At 37.7% G+C, this 10,000-nt stretch overlaps 1 protein-coding gene across 22 annotated transcripts in view; it reads left to right on the top strand.

The window, feature by feature from the left end:
* Window positions 1–10,000, top strand: part of LOC124422173 (mediator of RNA polymerase II transcription subunit 15-like) — a 393,529-nt gene that overhangs the window by 187,297 nt on the left and 196,232 nt on the right. The window lies entirely within an intron of this gene.

The raw sequence follows: 10,000 nt of genomic DNA, 5'->3' as shown, positions 1-10,000 counted from the left end.
CTCTCTCTCTCTCTCTCTCTCTCTCTTCTCACTGACACGGTCATAAAGGCGTTACACGCGAATACCAGTGCCAGAATTGACTCTGTAACGAGCACCGTAATAACAAACGGGCAACGACGTAAGTCAAACGAATGGCTCTTTTACGAGTTTCGAGGAGATAGCGCGATGGCGGAGAGAGAGAGAGAGAGAGAGAGAGAGAGAGAGAGAGAGAGAGAGAGAGAGAGAGAGAGACAGTCGAGTAGGAGGTAACGTTAATCTCGCTTTCTTCCACCTACCGTCCCTCTCTTCCATCTTCCTTTTCCTACCTTCTTCGAATCTTAAGACGAACAAGTCGAGTAACCATTAAAAAGATATTCCCGTACGAATTTTTTGCACGTTAAAGGGAAACGAAAAGGAAAGAGAGAGAGAGAGAGAGAGAGAGAGAGAGAGAGAGAGAGAGAGAGAGAGGGAGAGAGAAAAAATTCGATAAACGGGAGTCTTTTTTCTGTATTACTAAAATTTTTTAACTCGAGGAAAGTAAAAGAAAAGAAAAAAAAAAAAAAGAAAGAAAGAAAAGAGGAAAAATAATTTTAAAAGGCATGCGAGATTATTACTAGAATTTCTAAAAAGAAAAAATTTCTTTTTTTTTTTATTTTTATTTTTTTACAATTTTTCTCATCGTACCGTAAAGAAAAGCTCGAATATTATTAATAAATAAATATATTAATAAATAAATATATATATATTACTTTCTGTTTTTCTTTCATTCTTTCGAATTTTCTGCTCGATGCTGATCGAATTTAAATGCATCACCAAAAAATCATGGAACAGCTCGGTGGCAACCTGCTACCGACCAGACGTATATTACCGTCACCGTACTCTAAAGGGTGACTCTTGGGGCATCCAAAAGCAAAGAGAGAGAGAAAGAGAAAGAGAGAGAAAGAGAGAGAGAGAGAGAGGAAAACGCGCAAAGAGAAGAACCCAACGCACTTAATAAATGCCGTCGTTTTCACGGACGATGAATGCAAGTGGTTCGCACTTTAATGAAATCAACGTCGACGGTTGGAACAACGAACCTTTCTAATTTTCTCTACCTTCGTTCTCTCTCTCTCTCTCTCTCTCTCTTTCTCTTTCTCTTTCTCTTTCTCTTTTATTCCTATCTTTATGCCAGAAAATATTTCCGTGAGACGCGCGAATTTCTACATTTTCGCGCTAGGTGTTTCGAGAAAGAATAAAGTCGAGCTTTCCCCTTTATATCGAGGCTCTCGGGGTCGCAAAGAACGCGTTTTCCACCCTATCCAACCCTTATCTCTCTCTCTCTCTCTCTCTCTTTTTTTCTCCCTCTCTTTCTTTCCTTCTTTTTCTTTTCCGACAGAAAGTAGTAGAGTCGTAAAGCAGATATTGAAAGTAGCGAAAAGTCGGCATTCGCAAAGAGTTAGAGGGATGTATAGAAAGGGGATGTCGTCAGAAGTTACTTTCGCGGCAGACTGCCCGAACGTTCTCTCTCTCTCTCTCTCTCTCTCGCGCGCGCGCAGGATGGTTGGCACGTATGTAAAAGCGTAAAACAAGGATCGTATATAAGAGAGACTTCACAGTCGGTCGAAACGTTAACACGCGTATACGAAGGAAAAAGGATGGTTATGGCGTAAGTCACGTAAGGTGTGTTATTAAAAACGTGCCACTAGGGTGCCAGTTTTTAAGGACAATAATACCCGTTTTAGACATGCTAAAGCTCCCAATATCATTCCACATATCTTATTATACGTCTTACGTTGTTTCTTTTGTTATTTTAATTTATTCTAAAAAAAAAAAAAAGAAAAAGAAAAGAAAAAAAGAAAGAAACAGAAAAAAGTAAGAAAGAAAGAAAAAGAAAAGAAAATTGCGAACGAATTCCACGTATTTCTTTCTTTTTTTTTTTCTCTCTTATGTACAAAATTAAACAAGCATAAGTAGGCGCGTCGTAATGATTTTCGTAATTGAAATGAATTAAAAAAAAACGAAAAAAAGAGAAGAGAAAAAAATTTGTTTTAAAAGAAGCTGATGAGTAATAGGGTCTATATATATATAAGAGTATAATAATATTGTCCCTGTAAAATTCGGTAACTCTAGTAAGGGTTATCTTCCTTCTTTACGACTATGTTGTTGCAAGGGTTATATAGCATAGGGAGTGCCCGTTGTCTATGTTTCTACGTACCTACTCTTTTAATTCGACCCCATAACCGACTACCGAACCGCGCCAATCTCGAGCCACCACTCGGTTATTACCACTTGGTCTCACGGGAAGACGTTATTATCCGTGTTGCTCCTAAGTGCGGGGGGGGGGCCATACGCTCGCTCCCACATTCGCGCAATGAGTTTCTCTTGATAGAACTGATTGACAGCGCGGAAAAGTATACCCGGTGACAGCTTTTCATGAGTTAGATTCGAGAATCGACGTAACGTTAAATAAAATCGACGTATACTCGACACGAATAAAAGTAAAAATTATATAACATTGATTACTTATTCTAAATTCTCTTTATATATATATATATAAATTAATAATAGTATCATTAATTATATTATCTTTCGAAGGATGAAATTTCATGAAATTTTACGTTTCTCATTAATAGTCCTGTCGAACCAACCAAATATTCTCTCTCTCTCTCTCTCTCTCTCTCTCTCTCTCTCTCTCTCTCTGTCTGTCAGTCTCTTTCTCTTTCTCTTTCGATCGATCGATCTATCCTGTCATGTTGAGGTATATACATAGGTAACAGTGCACATCGTTTCTCGACATAATATAGAATAACGATCGCGAAATCGAATCGGTTGCGTTCCAGTAGCCCCGTTGTATCCACTTGTCCCATCGAACGCGAAAGATTCGGGGGCTAAATGACGAACACCTGCGTGCGTTCGACTCGATAAATACGTCAAATAGCGCGTTGGTACTACCTTGTAGCTGACATTTGTTATCGAATGACAAGCCCTGTTCCCCCGTCGAAACATTTATCTTTTGTCGTGGCGGATGCGCCCCGACCGCATGCATTCTCCTGCGTTTATTTCTCTTACGAAACAGATTGTGACTTTTGCTTCGACGATGATAATAATCTTTAAATCTTTGAAAAACGTTCAAATAATATGAAATAATATGAAATAAAATGAAATGAAATGAAATGAAATGAAATGAAATGAAATAAAACGAAACGAATTGAAATAAAAGAATTTCGTATAACGGGATGTATCATGTAAATCACATAAGAACGTAAAACCTTTAAGAAAAATAGAATAGTCTCGTATGTTTCGTTCGTTTATCCTGTTGTTTTTTCTTTTTTGTTTTGTTTTCGTTTCCTTGTTTGTTTTTTTTTTTCTTTTCTTTTCTTGTTTTTTGTTTCTTTTTTTTTTTTTCTTTTTTTCATTTTATTTCTTTCCTTCTATCCACTGAAAATATGTTTTTCGTCTTCTTTTTTGTTTTCGTTTTTTTTTTTTTTTTTTTTATTTTTATACTGTCACACTCAAACGACGAGAAGAGAAAGAGAGATAGATGGATAGATGGACAGATAGATAGAGAAAGAGAAACAGAGAGAGAGAGAGAGAGAGAGAGAGAGAGAGAGAGAGAGAGAGAGAGAGAAATAGAAAGAGACAGAGAAAGAGATCGTCGGAGGTAACGAGATGGAAATCGCGTTTTATATACAGAAAGCGGACAAACGGGAGTAACGTACGAGGAGAGAAAAATCGAAAAAGGCCGAGCGGTGCGCGGCAGCTTTTGCCTCTCGCGTACCGCGATTTGTCGGGGAGAACTTTTGCCGGGGCAAAAAACATTTATCTTTCGGCGCGCATGTTGAACATCCGCCATTACCGCGTGCAAATTAACTCAGCGGGTTCGTTCATCCTTTCACCCTTCTCTTTTTCTCACTCACTCACTCACTCACTCACTCACTCGCTTGCTCACTCATTCCCTCTCGATCTACTACTACTACTACTACTACTACTACTACTATACCTCAGTTCTCTTCAATATTACTCTACGATCGCTTTTTCACGTGTCACGTTCGAGTTTCCCAAACTTGTTTTAGTTGTTAACTTTCGAATAGGTCATTCTATACGAGGAACACATTTTCTTCGACTTTTCCGGATAATCCGTTCGTTCATTTTTCGAAAAGCTAGATAGAAAGAAAGAAAAATAATCACTGTCCCGTTTAATAAGTCATTAATTCGAACGTAACAAAGAAACAAACAAAGAAATAAACAAACAAGCAAAGGGGGAGAAAAAAAGAAAAGAAAGGAAGAATGACGAATCGATAATTTTTGGAATGTATAACGTTGCTCGTATACACACGTGTCATCGAGTAAACGACGACACATCTTTTCACGACGTATATCGACGACGCGTCTATCAATTTCGAATTGTTGCGCTGTAGCTTTGAGAAAGGATGGGTATACGAACGTACGAACGTTGCTCTCGTGAGAGAGACCCAGAGCTCTCGTTGGGGGTTGAAGGGGTAAACGCTATCAACAGATGGCGTTTTAATCGTAACACATAGAACGGGCCTTCGTCAGGAAGAGGAGGAGGAGAAGGACAGGCAGAAAGAGAAAAAAAAAACAGAGAAAGAGAGAGACGAAACATCGGAGTGCGCGTCCGAGTAGAAAAACGGAGGAAAGTGAGCTAAAGAGTAAGCGAGTGAAAACGACAGATAAAGAGAACGAGAGAGAGAGAGAGAGAGAGAGAGAGAGAGAGAGAGAGAGAGAGAGAGAGAGAGAGGAAGAGAGAGAAATGGATAGTAAATGATCGCCGATTAAAGTGTCCCCTTTTCTCTTTTCCTCTTCCAGTCTTCTCGGAATGGTCGAGAGCAGGCAGGCAGGCAGGCCAAGCGACTCGATTGACAAATGGTTTGCGAAATCTGCATTCGCTGCAAAGTATTCGCCTGCCAATTCGGTCGAAAGTCGAGCTCGTACGTAACAGCCATTTGTTCCTTGTCCGTTCAACCGAAACCGACGGAAGGTACAAAAATAAACAGCGTCTATCGATTTCTGTCCGGCATCTATACACGCTCGAGTAACGCGCGTGCCGAAGAAATTCTCTCGTTCGGCCACTGACAAATCTTTTAACTTCTTCCTAGTATCGATCCCATTGCAATATTTTCACTTTGACCTCTCTACGTAGCTTTTACTACTTTTACAATTCTATTATATTTCCTCAATCTCTCATTCATATATATATATATATATATATCTTATTCGATATATAGAATGTAGTTATTTTATATTTTTACATTTGCCATACATGTTTGTCAAACAGATATCAATTGCGCGTCCATTATTATATAATTTAATTTAATTATTATCGTTAATTGATTGATTTAAATAATGAAGAAGAAAGGGAAAAAAAGAAAAATAAAAAGGAGGAAAAAAAAGTCCAGAGATTCGGTTTTGATTTCCCTTTTTTCTGGTGTGTTTTTTTTTTTATTTTTCTTCTATTTTTTTTTTTTTCTTTTTTTCTTTTTTTTTTCAATCTGCAACTCCGTAGTACAAGCATTCTCTGTTTTCGTACCAAATTTGACGATATTCGATGCTGTTATCGGAACTCGAATTACTTTATTACGGCCGTTTTCCGATGTATTTTATCGTGGCGCACTTACACAGTCTATATGGCATGGTAAAGTAATTCGATGGTTCCACAGGCATACGAGAGTATTCGTATTCGTCTATAAACGAAAGAGCGGGCATGGCAATACAAATGGCTACAACCAATAATTCGGTAAATTGCAGCTGTCAGCGATGGGGGGATATAAATTTTGCGTGTACATTCGTTTCAGTATCAGTCGAATTTCATTGTACCTCGATGTAGAACGGATTGTCGTTTCTATAGTGAAAATTACCTAGGGAGTAACTTTTTTGTTCTCTGTCATATCGCGCGAGTACGCAAATTTCACACGCCGAGAGATATAGGCAGGGGACAGGGGGGGGGGGGGAGTGAGTGTGAGGGAGGCGGGTTACACACTTGTTCTCGAATAGCGAGTTTCGAGTTTCGAGTTTTCGAGTGCAATCTCGGTACACACCGAGAGTACCTACTTATGGGGGGAAAACAAAAAAAGTGTCCCTTTATTCATGGTTATTACGTATATAACAAATAATGATTTCAATACGTTGTAGAATAAGTTGTTTTTATTATTATACCTCGATTATGACGGCATGTATATATATATATATATATATATATATTTTTTTTTTTTATTTGCAATGAATAATCTCTTTTTTCTTTTTTTTTAACTGCTTCATAAATAAATTAATACGATACACGTAAAGTTCGGGTACCTTCGCAAAATTCGTTTAGACGTTCGATATATTTTGTCACGCACGTACGCGTTTTGTCCTCTTTCTTACTGAAAGAGGAAACTTTAAACTAACTTTCGAAGAAATTTCGAGGGCGATCCTTATCGTTAATTACTCGAGAGTACGAAGGTGTTCTCTTTCTCTTTCTCTCTCTCTCTCTCTCTCTCTCTCTCTCTCTATCGCGCGCGAGTTCGGGTTTGCCATTTTCTATTGGATATAAACTCTGAGACTCTTTGACAATTAAAATCATATTTCAAATAAGCTTTATGGAATAAAGTAATCTACTTCGTCGAGAGACCTGTGCTTCGCGTGATTTTATTTCAAGGTTTTTCCAATGCGATGTAGAAAAAGCTTATCCGTCCAAGTCAGAATAAAGAAAGAAAGAACGAGAAGTAAATAGAGAGAAAGAGAAAGAGAGAAAAAGAGAGAGAGAGAATACCTTGTAACGTCCAAAACGTTAGTATTTTTCTACCTTGATTAAACGTACACGACGGGTAGAGAGAGAAAAACATAGTTCGTGCTGCCAACTACACGTAGTTAGGTATGCATGTATATTTAAAATTCGTTCGAATCGTCGGTGAAAGGTATATTTGAAAGATTCCATCGATAATCACTCAGTTAGAGTTATCCAATAGCACCGAAGATATCGTGAGAGGTCGGTAACGTAAGACTATTCGATCTTTGTTCCCAATCGAGAGAGAAAAAGAGAGTAGAGAGAAAGAGAAAGGAGAGAGAGAGAGAGAGAGAGAGAGAGAGAGAGACAGAGACAGAAAATTAAGAGAACAGCTATCGTGAGTGCAAAGGTCATGCCCTGGCTCTTTCGAACTTTAATTACTCGACGAGAGAATAACAAGGCCTAGACGCGTGAGATTTGTTCTCTTTCTTGACCTTTCTCTTTTTCTCTCTCTCTCTCTCTATGTTTATCTTTATCTGGACCTCGCGTGTCGTTCCCATTCCATGAATTTTTCTGTCTATTTTTCTTTCTTCTTTTTTCTCTCTCATTCTCTCTCTCTCTCTCTCTCTTCTTTTTTTTTCTTTTCTTTTTCTTTTTTTCTTTTTTTCTTTTTTTGTCTTTCTCATCGACGAAGAAAAATTTTCTATGATATACGACGAATGTCTAAGTTCGAAAATAGACGATTTATAATTCAAATATATAATAACGTTTTTGAATTAACGTAAATAACGTTAAATCTATCATAGATCTTCGTCTTTCGTCGAAATCTAATTAATTAAGCACGCTGAGGTATGCGTGCCATCTGATAGGGCTCTGGAATACCAGAGCTCTGGTGGGATCGAACGCTAATTAGACGCTCGATACACACCCGAGAATCACTGGTTGGTTATTGGTCTTGGTCTCGGTTCGGCTGCATCGGATACGCCTGCAACGCTTGCATATTAAAGAACACGAACGTAGATTAACGCGAAAGGAACGAGCTCTTACGGTTAGAAAAGTGTAGAATAGAAAGAAAGAAATGAAGAAAGAAAGGGAGAAAAAAAAATGAAGGAGAGAAAAAAAAGAATGATTATCGTGTTGCTTTTCAAAGTAGCGGACTTTACTCTTGTAGATTAAACTTCTTTTCGTAAGTAGGTCATAAGAAAATATGCATCGTTTATATATATATATAAAATATATATATATATATATATGCACATATTTGTGCAATATATGCATGGATGTATGCATATATTATACACTTCTCGCGTACACCTCTATATCTTATATTAGCTTATTATATTATATCGTTATGAAAGGATTCAAAACTTATATCGTAACTCGTAATGAACAAACTAAAATGGACATATTCAAAACTTCGTCGACTTCGTTTTTTTTCCGTGCTCCTAAAAAAAAGGGGGTTAGAAGGGGAAGAGAAGTTTGGTCGTCGAAGGATTGGGGGGGGGGGGGAAATTGGGGAGGTGGTTGTTTTGAGATGGTAAACGTAAAAAGGGCGAAAAGTTAGCAATTTCCCTATTTTTCGCACGATCTTCGATGTTATTGCCGAAGGGAATTTCGCGTAACGTAACTCGAAAGCTTCTAGCTGCGTATGTTATGTATCTACGTATGTACACCTACCTACCTCGGTTCTCGCATTTCGCGAAAACGTTCGAGGGGCTTTTTAGTAAATTGACGAGGCAAACGTGGCGAACGATATCGACGAGAGAAAATACGGTTATACCCGACGATATTTTTTGCAATATTTCTGAAAGAGGTTGTCGTCGACGAGAAATGGGTAAAGACCGTAACGAATTTAAGAGAAGCGGAACTAGTCGTTTGTTTGAAAGAAGAGAGAGAGAGAGAGAGAGAGAGAGAGAGAGAGAGAGAGAGAGAGAGAAGAGGAAGGGGGAGAGAGTGAGCAAACGAATGAACATTGAGAAACGAAAAGAAATAGAAAGAATAAAAATAAAAAATATAATAAAGAAAGAAAAAGGGGAGATAGAGGGAGGAGTAGGAAGGTTAGGGAGACAAAAAAATATAGCAATGAAGAAAAAGGATTCCTTGAACGAAACTCGTTTCGACTTTCGTAGGATCTCGTTGTGTAGATCAAATGCGCGAGATCTCTCGTCGTTTCACCTCGGCAATCCCGTGATGAGTTTCTACGGCTAATTTTCGGTGGAGTACCGTCGGTGGAGCGGGAAGATAGTTTTGTGGAGAGATCATCAATCGGCTGGTACCCAGCTATTCACAATCGAGATTTCCAATCAGTAGTATTAAAGCTTACTTGCCCTATTCTCTCTATGTTACGGTCTGCCCAACGATCCTCATGTATCGGGGATATTCATTACCAAATATTTGAGTTTATAATGGAAAATATATCTGTATCTATTCGAACGCCGATTTTGCTCGTATGTACGTACGTACGTACATTCGATCGATTGGAATTGATTCATTCGTCGATACTCTCTCTTTCTCTCTCTTTCTATCTATCTATCTATCTATCTCTGTTTCTCTCATTCATTCTTTTTATCTATTGCGCCCGCGAATTATCGATTTTAACCTTCTGCAACAATTTCTGCGTATCGACGAACCAAGTCGCAGTTATGCGGTTTGCTTTGGTAAATATTTGCAAATGTGCCTATCATTTTATATGCTTTCAACTATAAAATGTAATATGTCCGTTCGAGGAAACACCATTTTTAATATGTTGAAAATTTCGAATGTTAATGCTTTTTGATATTGTTTATTTATTTGTTCATTGGAAAATGCTTTTATATATATATATATATATATATATATATATATATATAATAAATTATCGTTAAATTTTCCTCGTCATGTCATCATAGATCGAAAATTTATCGTGATGGCAAGAGAGAGATAGAGAGAGAGAGAAAGAGAGGATAGAGAAAAAAAAAGAGAGACTTTTATATGTCAAATACTAGCAAATACGTAAATCCCATTGAACAGTTATTTATTCATATTCCTATTTTTCTTTCTTTCCTTCTTTCGTTTTGTAGAATCGACATAGGTATAGAGTTATCTCAGTTTTCTCTCGAAGCGTTCGATCACACAATACGGAGTGGCGACCAACAGAAGGAGATGATATATATATATATATATATATATATATATATATATATATATATTTTCTACCTCTTTCTTTCTTCTACCGTTGTTCCCTCTCCTCCATTCATGATTCTACACCTTCTTCATGTCCAGTAGCATCCCTCTATCGGTCCAAAACCCTCGAGTCTTCTATTCCTATCCATTTCCAAT

Source organism: Vespa crabro, chromosome 2 (assembly GCF_910589235.1).
Source record: "Vespa crabro chromosome 2, iyVesCrab1.2, whole genome shotgun sequence".
In the NCBI taxonomy this organism is placed as follows: domain Eukaryota; kingdom Metazoa; phylum Arthropoda; class Insecta; order Hymenoptera; family Vespidae; genus Vespa; species Vespa crabro.
The sequence above is the reverse complement of the archived record's forward strand: the minus strand, read 5'-3'. Positions and strand labels throughout refer to the sequence as shown.